Genomic DNA, 17025 nt, shown 5'->3' with positions numbered 1-17025 from the left:
TAGAGCTGCATGCGTGCAGAAATTTACATAAATGGCTTATGGTCCACATGCACCTCTTTGCTCTTTCTCTTTCTATGTTATTTTGTCACTCACTGAAACACACACACACACACACACACACACACACACACACACACACACACACACACACACACACACACACACACACACACACACACGTAGGCGCCGCTTGTTTCCCAAACACAATTTCACACTTTCAGACGAGGACTGTTTTGCTCTCATTTTAACTCTTCCTCTCCATCACTGTGACAAAGGTCACGCTCCAAACACAATGGCTGCTGGCAGCTGCTCGCCTGACTCACTGCCACCAGTTGACCCTGCAGCTGATCAGATAATTTAACTTTGTTAAAAGACTTCTAAGCAAAACATAGTCTGCTTCTGCTTTTGCACAAAGGCAGGAGCTGGACTCTGTCACTAGCAGACACGGAGCATCGCTTTATCTCACCGAGCAAACATTTACGATAACATAAAATACTCGAACATGTGATCGATGACACGTACAGGACACTGCAGCTCAACAGTGTGACGTGCTGCCACAGTTTTGCTGCTGGTTGGCTTTCAGTCACTTGTGTTGTAGCCTGGAGTCTGTAAAAACAAACAAGACTTGTTTGTGAGTTTAAAAGAAGGAAATGCATTACTAAAGACACACTTTTACGCTCTGGCTTTTAACACATCATGACCCAAGCATTTTGGATTTATCTGAATTAGTTAGTATTGTTTCAATTCTTCTATTTTATTGTTTCTATTGTTATTATTGTATTACACTGTAGTTTTTAATTTTATTGTTATTGTTAAGCACTTTGTGCAGCATCGGCTGTTGGAAATGTGCTATATAAATAAATCTGACCTTGACCTTGACCTTGACCTACATGTGAAGTTAACATCAGATTTCTTTCAGTGAAACTTTCCTCTGATCTTTTCTTTAGCTACGGTGATACATTTTCTCAGCAAATGATTCTGATTCAAAAGCTATTTTTACACAAGTGGCTGCTGAAAACCTTCCCAAAATACTAAACAAGCTAAAACTGAATTTAGCACATAATGTGGAGGGGGCTAGAGAAATTGAAAGTGAATGTTCCCCTCAAGATACAGTCATGATTTTTAATCAGTGTATGACTACATTGCAAAGAAGAAACATAGTAAAGTAGGCATACTTAAAGAAAATAAATGCACCATCAAAAAGATTAACAGTACTGTATGCATCAACGAATGCACAAAGCTCTTCACTATGCATTAACACAAGCTCCATCACCCACTGTTTTTTAGACCTTCCTTTAACAGATTCCTTTATCTCCACCTAAACCAGCACAACTAGTACAACAGCTCCGTGGTGTCGCATCTTTTTTTGAAAAACAACACTGAGCTTGGGAAGACAGCGAGGGCCTCGGTATGAAAGAGCCAATTGTAAAGTTGAACTAATTAGGAGGCCACGACTGAGAATCTGAGACAAAAAGTGGGGTCAGAAGGTCAAACTGAACCAAGAAAGTAAGTGAGTTAGATATGAATCAGCTATTGTTGTCTGCAGAGTGGTCTAATTTCATGTTTACAACTGGGTTTCGTGAAAATTATTCACATTTTGATGCTCTCCATGAACCAGAAGTTGTATTCTGATAACTGTTGTATCCTTAGTTCTACTCCAAAGTGAATTTTGGTGCACCTCAGCAGCACTTTAATCTACTAAAATATTAACAGAAGCAAAACTTAAATGCAACATTTTCACTTGAACGTTATTTCCTCTGCCAAGGAGGTTATTTGATTGGTTTGGTTTTGTTTGTCTGTCCAAAATTTATGGATGAGGCAGAGTCTGGCACAGCTAAGGCGTCATGGAGTCAATCCTAATCTAGATCCAGGAATGTTTGGAAGCTTTCTTTGCCATTTTGCAATACATCTTCACAATATATCATCTTCATGTTCTTAAGAAAATATGACAAACTAATCCAGATCCAGATATCCTGGATCCAGGGATTTGTTTCACTTTAAAAGAAATTTCCAGCCTTGGCAGAGCATGCGGCCCTGGACCGGTCTTGTTTTTAAATGTAAGCCATGCCCAAAGCAGATTCAAAGATCGCATTCAGCTCTTGTGCGGTCAACCAAATGTTGGTGATCTGCTGTTGTTTTAATTCCTTAAGTCACAAATTTTGCCTCTCTCTTGTCACTCAGCAGCGTTCGTTTGGCACAGAGTGGTTTGTATTATTTATATGAGGGAATTAGTGAGAGCTGCTGGGACTCCATCAGACAAATGAGTGACTGACCACAGCTATGAGCTAAACAGCACTGTGTATTGTAAAGCTGATCCTCAATAATCTGGGAGTCATTTGATTTATTTTTTTATTTAAAAAAATGTCACTGTGTTGCCTCGTCAAACTGTCATTTTATTGCGCTGACTGTGCCATCGCTGCTCCGGATTTGTCTTAAATGTGATAAACGGCTGTGTGGTTGGCAGGATTTGGATGTGAATGCAGGACTCGGGAGACAGGGAATGAACTCCAAATTCAGCCCTGTTGCTGGTATTTCACAGGAAAAGAGCGAAACAAAAAAATCAGAGCAGGGAGACACACAACCATGAGAGAGAACATGTAGAAGGGAAATGGGCAACACAGACAATTTATACAAATGTAATGAGGTGACGGGTACACAGCTGTGCAATGCGACACTGCAAATTGTGGTATCAATATGATACCAAGTAAATACAGGGTTAGTATTGCCAATACCAATACTGAGCAAAAAGGTTCAGATATTTTTCATGTTCATGTTTGAGGTATATCAATTCACACACAATTCAGTGAGCTATATGAACTTAGAGGATAGAAACAAAGCATCGATTCTACCACGTTAATATTGGTCCCATCCCAATACCACCATTAGTAACAATAATAACGATATTTGGATCAATCTGCCTGCCTCTAGGAAACACAAAGAGTTGGCGACACAAAGAAGACAAATCAGGACAAACGAGACAAAGAAAATTAAACTGGAAAGCCCAAGGCACAAAAGGCCAGCAAATTAGAACAGGAAGTAACTAAACAGATGACAGACATGTAAAATTGACATGGAAAGACAGAAAGACAAGACTAGGCAAACATAGCGAACCTATCATCTAAAGCAAAGAACTTTGGGTAAAAAATGCACCAGAAAATATGAAACATTATAAACAGAAGACCAAAATCATAAATCGTGACAAACAAACTCTGGTTTCAAGACCCGAGGACCATGATATTAAAGGTTCTCTGACATTAGGGTCATAATATAGATGCAGGCATCTGTTTGCTATGTAATGGTGCAGTGGGGACCCATTTAAGGATGATGTCAGCCAGTATAAGTTCAAGCTTCTTTGTTGCATGACGCTCTGTCCGGTCCCTCAGTGTTAGTGCATGTTTATAGTGTTAACATGGGTTAACATTAGAAAAAAATGATGAAGCTTCAAAACAGGATTTCTCTAACCAAAGGGTGACATCACACTGTGACCATCATCTATATACAGTCTGCGGTCTCTGTGCTTACCACATAGATTCCAGGAGCTTTGACAACAGCAGTGTTCAGAAACCTGAGAATGAAAAGGGACTGCTACATATGCTCTTTGTGAAAGAGTCTTTCATTTTGTTTTCCTGGTCTAGTCTGGCCTGTTTGTTTCCCCGGCTCCGTGAAGCAGAATGAGACACAAGGGAAGTAACATTAGTCGAGTTCCAACACATTCAATGTATTTAAAATGCTAATGGTTGGATTAATGATTGAAGAGTATTTTGCTGGTTTTCTTGGACAGGCGAAATGTGGCTGGCAATGACATTGTAAGTTGCTGACTAATGTAGTAGTAAAAACATTTGTTTTTATGATGTGAAACATTGTGGAAATGCCCCACTTGTTACAAAAAATGTTGATTTTTGTACACGTTATTGTTTTTTGCCCTATTAAAGCCAATAATAGCAAGCGTCGCTGTTATGCAATAATTTAATAGGTTCGCTTCACCTCTAAAGGTTGTGCAAATGCTAAATAGCTCAGTTATAATTTGATTTCCCCACTCTCTCTTTCTTTCCCGTCCCACTTCTGTGTCTGTCTTTTGCTACAGGAACGAATCACTGCCATGAGTGGAGCTGAAGTGGCACTTCACTCCAAAAACAAGCAAATCCTTCCCACCCTTTGGTGCTGGCGTTAAAAGAAGAGCTGTTTACGGTCCAGATTCAGGTCACAAATCACTGCTGATGTATGAAAACCTTATGTACATTTGTACAGCTATCCATGTGAAAACTATTAAACCTAACCAAAGGATTACAGACTCACTTAAGAACTGACGCTATCTTCGCTCTTATGAAACACTTTTGAATCTAGTTGGATAAACTCGGAGACTCTTGGCAGTCTTGGCGGAATTTATTTTTTTCCTTATTGAAATCTTGACAATAATGTTTCCACCAGACATGGAGGATATATTTCTGTTATGAAACAGCTACGGTCAAACTGCAAAATTGATTAACCCACAAACAGTCTCTTATTTTTGTATTAGTTACTACAGATTTGCACAAACCCTGTGCAGATGCCAAACCTTCTTCTTTTTCTTTTTTGAAACGTTTTCTAAGGTCAAACTCAGGCAAAAACTATTTCAGGTATTCCTTATGTTGTGCAGGAGTCAGTGACAAACACTGACTTTCAAAACTGGAAAACATCACAGACAAACAAACACATGACCCCTCCCACAACAAACTGCCTCGAGACGCGTTTTAAATCTAGCACGGCGGGAGTAAGTGGACAGCAAACAAAATGCAGACGCACTGGAATGCTTGCTGTGACTCGTTAGTGACGCACTATTTGTTGTCGTGCAGCGCTGCAGTGCACTTACTGTTAAACACTTTGCACGTGTTGGTGGAGGGGTTGAGGGGAAGGGACAGAGAGAAAGGTTTTGTTGTGTGGCCGAGAGGGTGTTCTCCTTTCCTTTCCTCTCTTCCCTGAAAAGCCCACCCGTCACTCTCCCGGTCTCCCTCCCTCTCCTCTCCCAACACCCTTGTTGCTCCTAACGTCTTTCCTGTGCAGGGGAACGATCTGTTCCCACAATGTGCAGGACATGCCTCTTTCTCAAACACGCACACAGACCGCCAAGTCATTGTGAATATAAATTATTAAAAGGAGATCACATTTCAGTAATAAGCTCACCCTCTTCTTTGAAATAAGATTGTTTGTTTCTGTGGTTTTAAGCTGTTTTTTGCAGATTTGAAACTCTCGGGTTTGTTATCGCTTCATACTCTTTTCCAGAGAACTTCCTACAACACTACAAAGGCTTGCGTCATCACACATCAACAAGTCCAAGGAGGACAGGTGTCCCATATCTAATGAACAACAAACTGAAAGAAGGGATTTTTTATATAAGGAGCCAATTCCTGAATAACTGATGGCACTTTGCCCAGAGCTCCCACTAATTAGTAACTCAGATCTGCACTCACATAAGTCTGAGTGAAGCTAAAAATTTGGTCAGTTACAGATTTTAGTGCTTTAGTAAGTTGATATCTCCCACTAGTGTTTGTTATGTAAGCTCCTGGCAAAGCCCACAAAATACCCTGGAAAAACACAAAGTTTGGAATAAACCTTTCGTGTGCACCAAGGAGCAAGCAGGAACACAAAGCTCGTTTCCTGTTTGTGTCACACTCAGACCCCTCCCCTCCATTTCCTTCCCCGGGGTTTGATTGTGAACCTGCACCTGCAACTTAAGGCCAGCACAAACGCTTTTAGCTGGACTCAGCTGGACACTGAATTCATCTGCAGCACAACAACATATGGAGAAACAATACAGCCCCTGCTTGAAAATATGTTTGTTTTTCACTGATCCATGGTGGTACACAATGGAAAGTCCAGAATGCCCTCAGATTCCTTTGCATTCTTCCCGGTTAGTGTAGACAATGTACATTTGGTCACTACAATGAATATAGCCATCTTATTATGTAGAAGAATGTGAGGAATGTGAGCAGCCGTCCTACTTTCTTCAAAGTATAAAGATTCTGGGTCACGGTGACGAAAGTGGCCAAAGAAAAATGTGCATTAATACAACAAATCATTTTAACTTTTTTTATTTGAAAATGCTGTAGCATAAAACAAAACGAATCCAGCTTATTACGTTCAACATCACAAGAAACAAACACACTAATATATCAGCATCACTGATAAATATATATTTTAATTTCCAGACTCTGGTAGAATACATTGCATGAATATGCTTTGCATCTCTTTCAAGAGTATGACAGCAATAAGGAAAATCATAATCAGCCCACTTTAAACGCTGCTATTGGTCTCTTTTTAAAAATATTTTTTCTGGCTTTATTTGATACAGTAAAGAGTGCCAGGAAACTAGAGAGGGGAAGACACGTGGCAAAGGACCGGGGTCAAACCCTTGCCTGCCACTTTTAGCCATGCAACATACTGTCACCTGCTCCTCCCAGTGAGCTAAACTGCCATCACTGTTACTGGACTCTACCACCAAATTATTTTATTCTTGAACTCCACGATGCATCACAATGACTCCTGCAAATTCTCTCTTTGCAAAACAATCACCACAAGACGGTTTCACACACTCCAAAAATTTTATTTTTGCAATTTGGAAGTCAGAGATAGGACCGCCAGGGCCCTGCTTCTGACTGTCACCGAGTCGACGAGGCACCAAACCCTCTGTGGTCCCTCCTGTGGTTGGTAAGCTCACAGGAGAGCAGACCTATGCTACTTCACTCTACTATGCCTGGTGGGGCCTCATGGGCTAAGGCCCACCCACCAGGTGCTCGCTCAGAAGCCCGGGCCTTTGCTCCTGGGTGGGACCCTGGTTACACTGTCCTGGGCAGAGTAGTCCCTTGGTCTAACGGTCATTGTGTGTGGGGGTTTTGAACCACTTTTTGTCTGGCTCCTCACCCAGGACCAAATTGCCTTGGGAGACCCCACTAGGAGCAAACTGCCCCAGATGGGACCACTGAAACAAACCCCTCATCCACCAAAGGTGGTGCTTCACAAAGGGGATCTGTTGTGCTTAGCATAAAAGCAAAGATGTTGATTTACGTTTTTACCCTCACCTATTGTCACGAACTCTGTGTAATGACCCAAAAAATTTGATTTGGGGCCCAAGTGATGGAAATGAGTTTCCTACAAAATGGCTGGGCTCTCTTTTGAAGATAGGGTGAGGAGCTCTGTCATCTGGACTAAAGAGGCTGCTCCTCAAAGAAGACAGGTAATGTGGTTCAGGCATCTGAATAAGATGCCTCCTGAGCCTACAACATAACCTACACAAGTGGCCAGAGCTGTTAGCAGCATCCATGCTTGTCCATGGTGAATTCTTTGTTAAATACCTTGTGGCTGTGAATCTGTGGCTTTCTAGCAGCCATTTGTTTCTATCTTGCCAGCCAAGATAGAAACAAATGAAATGCTGGGACTCTTTCCCCCCCTCTTGGGTCCCTTCTCTTTGTTGTGCTCAGTTTTTGTATCTAATTCAAACATAATTGTCCCACAAGTTTTTCCAGTTCTCTGAAGAGTCTCTCATGTCTGTTCTGATAGGTTTGGCAAACTCTCTGCGGGAATTTGCTGACATGTCAGAGACTTTGGTTATTATTATTTATATATGGGCAATGAGTATTATTCTTTCACTGATTAACTGAAAAACTGAAACGATGAAGTAGCTGGAGATGCATAGGAGGAATCAACAACACTGATGAGGAAGGCCCATGCGAGGTTAGTGTGTACATTATGTCCTAGGGTCTCACAGGGGTTTGCATTTACAACATACCTACAGAGGTATAAATCCCATGTGAGGGTTTGTGAGATCCCCCACACCACCTGAAACCAAAGAAACAAAAGCTTTACTTGTTCTGGCTGCTGACAGTTTGTTTCTTTTTTTAATGTGCTGTCACACTCATAATTCTGACCATCTAACAACAGCAATGGACTCCCCTTCACAGAGTTAAAAAAGAAGAAGAAAAAAAGATTTATTTACTGACAACTAGTGTGTACTGATATACATTTTTTATTATAAATGTAATTCCTAACTTTAATATTGTCCATGTGAAATATTTAAGACTGTTGGAGTATGCAATCTGATATCCAGGTAATGTGATTAACATAATGAGTGTGCGTGTGTGATGAGAGACAATGAACAAACAGGAGAATCCACTTTAAGTGTGACTTATTTGTACAGACTGACACCGGCTGATGCTGGTTTGAAACGCAGTTTTTCACTCAGTCAAACAGTTGTTTTAGCTTAAAGGCCAAAGTTCTGCTGCAGGCAGGTGAGAGTGCTTCACACCTGAACTCACTCCTGTTTAAAAGGTGTGATCAAGTCTGCTCTGCACAATAGTGTAGCTGTCACAAAATCCCTTCACTTACCTAATGGTTCGCCATTTCCCCTCGACCACTCCATTTGGGAACCACTGACATAGACAGTGTCCCTGGCTGTTTGCTCTCAAAGCATGAAAGGAGTTCATTTTCATGTTCACCAAAGGGACTGGGGTTTGTTTGTTTTTCCATTTTAAGTGCTGATTGTTTGCTTTTGTTCTTCTCACTAACATTACTAAGGAACAGTTTGTAATGTGGGTTCAATAGAGCCTATTTTAAACATTAAAGCTTGCTTTCTGAAAATGAACTATGTGGAGACTTCTTTTGCCTGTCCCGTTTGGATCTTTAGCCATCAGAATTGTTGTCTGAAGGTCAACAAAGATGCCAAGTGGATTTACTTTACCAAGTGGATCATCGTGGACTTGCCATATTGGTCCATTTGATTGACCTTTATTATAATTATGTATTTTTTTTATTTGATTTTCGGTTGTTACAGATGGGACAGACATGACTGGGGGATAGGACAGGGAGAAAGAATGAAAGAAAGAGAGGGAGAGAAAGAAAAACAGAGGGGAGAAGAGGTGGTGAGAAAGGGGGGAAGAGAAAAAAAAAGAAAAACAAACAAAACACCTGGATCACCTGTATGGAGATAAGAAAAAACAGAAGAGAAAACAAACAAAAAGGAGCAACATGGTAAATACAATACCATCACAATAAACTAGCTAACAGTAGATAACAGTAGATACTAAATATTACATGTTATTGTGCAGCACGCAAGATGGACATAATAGAATAGTCCAGACTGCTGGACTCTTCTTTATTTCAAAACATGACTATATTCTGCATAGCTCCTCTGAAGCTCTTCGAGGTCAGAGTTCAGTGAGTCTACAGGTCGTTTTTAGAGTATCTGAGTCACTGTGACTGATTCATAATCCCATGTAGTAAATTCAGTTTTAGTTAAAAACACTCTGAAAACAGAAAATTCCTCAGAATCCTATTTAGTTTGAACATGAAGCAAAGCACACACACACACACACACTCACTACAGACATTTATTCCCTCCCACTAAATCCAGTGCCACATCTGCAGACAGTGTAGGAGTGGTTTACAGTAAAACCACCAGAGCTACAGTGAAATTACAGAAGTAAATCAAACCATTCACAGACTGTGCTCACTCCCAGATGTATCTTTACTTTTGTTTTTAGTAAGAGCGTGGGCAGCTTACAACCCACCTCAGACCTCTATTGGGTTAACAGTTTATTGGTAAGATGAGGAGGTAGTGGAGTGGGCACTTTGTGCCGATATGGAGCTGAAAGAAAAGCAGAAGTGCCTACGCTGTGTATTTAAAAAAGGTTACTTGAATATGTGTTTACTGCCTCCTTTTAAATATTTAGGCTTCATGGGTCGTCAGCTTTAATTAGATAGTAAACAGGGACATGAGAGGAGGGATAATTGAGAGCAAGCAAACCAAGTAGAGAAAGTGAGTGAGTGGAGAGAAATGTGACCTCCTTCAGAGTGCAGAATAAAGCCACAACTAACTTTCTTTGAAAACAAAGCTGTATTACTCTGTTATTTTTATACATTTCTTCTTGTTGTTGCAAAATTCCCCAAATAAGATTCCAAAGAAATGCAAATCAGTGCTGTTTGTCATGGTCACACGGAAAACCTAATGACAAAGCACTTTAAGAAAGAAGAGGCATCGTCAACACTGAGAATGTTATCTTACCTATCTGTAGTGGAAAAACAGACAGTAAGGTCAGTGTAAGGTCAGCTGTGCAAAAGTCTTGAGACACTCCTCATTTCTTTATATTTTACTCCCAAGCAGCCAGATTTTCTTGTAATCTTTTAAAACTGGTCTTGAGCTCTCAGAGCTTTCAAAATGTTTTCACTCATTTTCAGTCCAGTCCTGACCATTTTCAGAAGAATGGGTTTTTTTTGTTTGTTTGTTTGTCAGGCCACTTATCACTGATGTCTGAATCATTCACCCATGAATGATTCAAGCAGAAAATGTTAGGGTACCTGGGTTGTTGACCCAGTGGTTTCAGTTTTGTACCTTTTTATTGGTGTTCTCATCTTAGTTTGTTTTTGTGAAGGTTTTGGTTTCTGTTTTGCATTTCTAATTTTTCCCCAGTTCTTCTTGATGTTTGATTATGTAGTTCTCAGGTTTGGGTTTCCATACTCCCTCTATTCTGTGTCCAGTCAATGTCTGTGTCTGCCCTGTTCCCACGTCTCTGTTACAGTGCCTGCTTGTGAGTCTGTGTCTCTAAGTTCAGTCTGTTTCCTGTTTTATTTTGAAGGTCCATGTCTTATGTTAATGTATCTGGTTTTGCTTCCCCTGTTTGGTTAGGCCTGAGTTGCCCCAGCTGTGTTTCCCTCCTGTTACTCATTCCCTGATTTCTCTGTGTCTGTGTTGTGATCTGCCCTTTTCTTGCTGTGTGTTCTGTCTGTGTACGTTTATTTGCAAATTTGTTACCTTTTGAGTTTAGCAATAAATCTGAGTTGGAGTTACTGTCCACCTCTGAGTGTCTGCACAATGGGTCCTCCTACTACCACTCCTGCCTGCACACAGCCTTCACATGACAGAAAAAAGGAGCAACTCAATGGATGAAGCAGTGTTGTGTCCACACAAAACAAACAGCTTAACAAAAAACCAATTTTAAACTATATCTTTAGGCACTTTGTTATGAGCAGACTGTCACAAAAACATAATTTGTTCCCATTTCTTTAGCTGAATCAATTAAAAAACGCCAAAGATAAAACTGTTTGACAGGCAACAAATTGTTATTTTGTACCAACAAAGTGAGTCCCAAAGTTCTATTAGCCAGTTCTGGTGTATCTTAGCAGTGTGTGCTGTGTGTTTTTAAAAATGTTGAGGAAACTGGTCAAGAAAGCCAAAAGAAGCAGCGGCAGATCTAGAAAACTATCAACAGCAGATGAACAATATCTGAAAGTCACGTCCTTAAAAAGTAAGAACTAGAGCAGCAAAGATCTAACAGGGCACTTGAGAGATGCTTCTGGTCCTTCAGTTGATCCATCTACTGTTCACTACAGTCTCATCAGGAATGGTCTCAGTGGTAGGATGGCTGTCAAGACGTAGTTCTTAAGGGAGGGAAATGGGAGAAAAAGCTGAGGTATACAAAACTACACAACAACTAAATTAACATCAAGGGGTCTCTTAGAGCGATGAATCCAAATTCAAAATCTTTGGTTCAAATGTTAATCAATATGTATGCTGGACATCAGGAAGAAGGTCCCACAGTGAGTGTCTGTCGCAGGGGTCTCAAACTTAAATGAGCTGTGGGCCACTGCTGGCACACTCGTCTCATTGGAGGGTGACTTTAGTGTTCAAGTAGTACAAAAAAACTAATTAACAAACAAGAAAGCACCCACAAATATTTCAGAAAATAGTTTTTTTTTTAAATTTCAAATATTGTATAACAAGACAAAACTGCAAATACAATTTTTTTTCTCACTCTTAACTAACTGAACCCTTTCATTGAACAACCAAATAAACACATTGGTACTCTCTTTCTGGCCAGACACATGGCAGCACTTCTGCTATAATTTTGTTCTTGGGCGATTGTGGCTCAAGAGTTGGGAGTTCGCCTTGTAATCGGAAGGTTGACGGTTCGAGCCCCGGCTTGGACAGTCTCGGTTGTTGTGTCCTTGGGCAAGACACTTCACCCGTTGCCTCCTGGTGGTGGTCAGAGGGCCCGGTGGCGCCAGTGTCCGGCAGCCTCGCCTCTGTCAGTGCGCCCCAGGGTGGCTGTGGCTACAATGTAGCTGCCATCACCTGTGTGTGAATGGGTGGATGACAGGTTGTGTAAAGCGCTTTGGGGTCCTTAGGGACTAGAAAAGCGCTATACAAATACAGGCCATTTACCATATTTAACAAAATAAAAATGCAGACACACATGTACACATACATTTTTGACTGCTAGTGAAAATTTTCTTTACAAATCACTGAACTAACACAGTCATTTCCTCAACATGTTTGTATCTCTGCTCATATCACCTTCATATTAAAGAATTTTCTGCTTTTTAAAAATTTTATTTTAACATTGCACTCAACAGCAAACAAATTCTCCCTAACAGAAAAAGTAACTTCAAGGGCCAAATTGCATTATAGTTTTTCATGTCAATATATGGGGCGCAAATAGGGGCGACGTGGGCCGCAAATGGTCCCCGAGCCGTAAGTTTGAGACCCCTGGTCTACAGCCATCTGTAAAACAGAGTGAAAGCTCTGTCAAGGTTTGGGGCCCCTTTTCAGCCAGTGGTGTTGGGGATTTTTTCAAAATTGGTGGAATTTTGAATGCAGAAAAGTACCGTCAGATTTTGATCCTACCATCTGGAAAGCATCAGAGCGAACGGAACAAGAGGCAGCCAAAATCCAAGGAAGAGCTTTGGAATGTCCTTCAAGAAGCCTGGAGAACTATTCCTGAAGACTGCTTAAAGAAAAATTATAGATTTCTCAGGCTGTGTTGAACAATGAAGGTGATTAAACCACATATTGATATTCAAGCTTGCTAAAATTGTACAGACCTGTTTTTGCCCTAAATGCTGTATTTCCATGTGCGTTTGCACATGTTTCAATGAACCACTGCACCCATTTCCCATTAAACCAAATATTAAGAAACAAATGGTGGCTCAAGTCTGTTGCACATTTCATATAATTATCTGTGCACTGATTTACTTTTTCGTTGTAGCTTTTGGCAGAACGTTTTACCTGATGAGAATTATGTAATGTGGGTTCATCCGCTTTTCCCATGTCTTTTCACAGGTACATGCTGTGTTTTTATAAGCTGCCTAAAATGTGTGCACACGCATATTATGAATGATTTGTTATGTTCACAGACATTTTATCAGACACTTGTGGTATACAATAACAACAATAAGCAAATGTAGGTCAGCGTAAGGATATTAACTTCTCTACTGAAAAAGGATGTAAGGTGCGCCTGTGTGGACATGGGTCATGTGTTTAAATGTGTACCTCCCATCCTAGGAGGATATCTGTGTGTGTGACATGGAAGTTGAGGGCACATCCAGGAAACAGTCCCTCTGTCTTTATACCATCCATCAGCAGAGAGTTCCACAGAAAGAGCCAGACAGGTCAAAAGAGAAAGATGGGGGAGTCTCATTGAAAGATCAGGCAATTTACCCCTCAAATTTGCTGCTTTATCTTTAATTTAAGCAACTTAAAACAGTTGATTCACACTAAGGATGGAAATGCACCAACTAAATTTTGGTTTCCTCTTTTTTGCATGGGTTATATAACCAAGTGACAACAAAACTCCTTTTTTTCTCATGAGCTGTTGTGTATTTTCAAACAGTGAGAACAAAATCCGTGCCAAGTGTAGAAAACGCCAAAAACACAAAAAGTTAGGGGAATGAGGGGACAGTCATTTTCCTTTCTCTTGATTTAATGCCTCATCGGGCGTTTGTAACTGTGCTCGACAGCAGGAGAAAGCACACACAGATGACGACTGACGTTTGAACCTTAGTCATCCGTTACATAATCAAACACCTGCATTTCCCTTGTTCTTTCAATATTTAAAGGCCAATAAAAAAAATATGAACAGAAGAATGAGACATTACATATGCTGCAAAAGTTGGCGTGTTTCCACAGATCGGCCATGTGACTCATAATGGAGTCTCTGATCAGCAGGTTCTGTCATTACTGTTCCCGTGGGTGAAAATGATCCCCTTTCTCTCGTCTCAGCGTCGCTATAGGAACGCTGTTTGAAGGTCACAAGGTCTAAGAGAAAGACGGATCACTTCAAGGAAAGGACGGCGCAGTATGAGAGAGGGGTGGGACAATGAGCCCATGCAGGACTTGTGGCAGGGAGGGGGTGCATGCATTAGGGTTTTGTTTCTCTTCTTTTTATAGGACTGGGGAATGATGAAGAGTGAATCAGCTCATCTAAACGGTGACTCACATACTCATGTGCTTTCTAGAAGTCAAAACATCATTAAAACCGATTTGAGGCCTGTTGATTTGGCTGATTGACAAAAGCATACAATCGGTGTTGTTCTTCATTATCTGTGCGCAAAGGACAAGAAACTAAAACACTGGTGTCCTGAGGGGTTTGCTTTGAGATTTCGTGCTGTTGGGGCTGATATACAATCACAGTAAGAATGTGGTCAAACTTGTACGGTTTTCTATGTACGCCCTCGGACAAAGGTTTTCTTTTTGCTGATTATGTGGTCCTATTGTCTTCACTGAGCAATGAAGGCAATCAGTTTCCAGCTGAGTGCAGCGTTGCTGGGATGTGCATCAGCACCTCTGAGCACGAGCCCATGGTTCTCAGACGGAAATGGGTGTATTGCCTGCTCCACCCGGCTTAAGGAGGAGTTGTTTCCTCAAGTCAAGCATTTCAAGTACATCAGAGGTCTTGAGATTGAACATACGGCAGATCCAAGGAGCGTCTGCAAAGACACCGTACGGGTTTTTGTGTTGACAGCAGCGCTGAACCCAGCAGCAAACCTGTCGATTGACTAGTTGATCAACATTCACCAGTGCTTTCACCAGTGGCCTCAGGCTGTGGGGCGGTTCCCAAAACAAGCAGCAGATATCAGCTTCCCCTGAAGGGTGTCTGGGGTGACCTTTAGTGACAAGGTGAGAAGATCAGGCATCTAGAGGGGACTTATTTTAGATCTGCAGCAGGAGAAGTGGTTCAGGGATCTGATGGGGATGCCTCCCAGGTGAGGTGTTTCAGACATTTCAATGGGGAGGAGACATATCCAGGATTCACTGATAGATTATATCTCAATGCTGGCTTGGGAACTTGGTGGTAAAAACAGCTGAAGAGAGTGGTGGTACAGCTCTGCAGAGACTGCCGGCCCTGTGACTTGGAACTGGATAAGCAGCAGAAAATGAACAGCTTCATGGATGGATGTGCACTCTCCACAGTTTACAAGATTCTACACACTTCTGAAGCCAGAAAAGGGAAAGTAGTGAAATCTGTAGTTTAGCTTACATATTTACTGCTGCACTGTTTTTCTGCCTTTTTTCCTTTGGCATACTTAAAAACACAGATAATTGGAAAACATATTGTCTCCAGACAGGGTCAAGGGGCTTCCAGTAGCTGAGTCAGACCTCTTACTGGAAGCCTATGAGTAACCCGTCTCCCCCCCCCCCCCCCCCCCCCCCCAATCCACTCCTCTGTCGCTTCCCCTCCCCTCATATAGTCTACATATCACCACTATTTATAACCTCTGCTGTCTTCAAGCTTGCTTGTCACAAGCATAAGTGCAAAACACAGACAGGACGTGTTTAAAATTCTTTTCTTCTTCACTGAACTCCTGCTTTTTATATATCTGCAGCATACAACTCCACACATTCCTCAGAGAAAGAATGTCACCATAAAAGCTTCCCACCCATTTGCCCCCAAGACCCATTATACTCAACCCCTCCCCCAGTTTTTGAGCTCTCCCCTTTCTTTATTCCCCCCTTTCCCGAACAGTAATGATCTCACCCAGCTGTCACTGCGTAATCACACCCACACTCAGTGCGACACACAGGTTTGCTTCTGGTGGCGGCTGACATCACTTGTTTTGAACCCTGTCACCGTTTCCCCGAAATCCAAAACACGATGTTTTTTTGAACACACGTGTTTAAATGATTTAATCTTAAATAATATTCTCTTGGTCACATTTGAAGGTGGTTATTATAGCTTTTGTAAAAGTTTGTGTTGTAAAAGTTGTACAAATAAGCAGGATTAAATCGGATTTAAGCGTAAATTGAGACTATTTAGTGAAATTACTCCCAGGTCACACAGAACTGTGCCCTAGAAAACTCTGTATGAACCTTTACATGAAATGAGGGCCTCACCTGTAAGACGTGCAATCCAATCTTTTCATTTTACCTTTGCCTGTTCTCCTAATCATGATTTTGATGTCAATGTGATGTGAGGAACATCTGTTGCTTTGTCTGCCTACATGTCATGGCAAGTAATTTTCTTGAAGCCCATGGATGACATCCACTTTATTTATGCATTTGATGTATCTTCCCATGTGTTAACATGTTCAAACAAACCACTGCAGATCATTTATTGGGCCAATAATGCCCAATAAATGATCTGCAGGCCTAAGTCTGGCCCTGCAGCTCATTTGCATCCCGCTTGTCCGCTCACACTGTCACTTACTTTTAGACAGTTAGGTAACTAAAATCAGTGTATGTAAAACAGAAAGACATTTGTGACGTTATGATCAGATGCCAGGATACGTGGCTGCCAGTTTACTGAATAATCAAATCCTGAACACTTTATAACCACTTCTTCAGGTTAATCGTATTTGCATTGACGTCGTCCACTCTGACAGGAAGTCTTCCTTAACAACACTCCAGCATCAGTGGGCGTCAAGTAGTCAACTGCAAAGCCAAATCTAATGAGAGCTGTCACTGAGCAATGCAAAGGTCAAGTATCAAGGCAAAAAGATGCATGTGCACACACATGCATGAGAGCGTAGTTGTGCTTCAGTCTCAGATGAACTGATGAGCCGGAAGCGGTGCACTTGGGTGCCTGGTGTAGGAGTTGGGTTATTGAAATGAGAAGACCCCGCAGCCTGAAAGACTCAGCTATTCTTGCCTGAATGGTGATGTGTCAGAATGTAAGAGGCGTCAGTGATCAAAAAATGAGCGCCACCCACAACCCGAAGGCCCGGCTGTGCTGCAAGTCTAAAGCTGGTGTTTATGTAATTTGACGTTTATGCAATGAAAAT

Source organism: Aulonocara stuartgranti (genome assembly GCF_965226115.1).
Source record: "Aulonocara stuartgranti genome assembly, chromosome: 7".
Lineage (NCBI taxonomy): Eukaryota > Metazoa > Chordata > Actinopteri > Cichliformes > Cichlidae > Aulonocara > Aulonocara stuartgranti.
Note: the sequence above shows the minus strand (reverse complement) of the source record.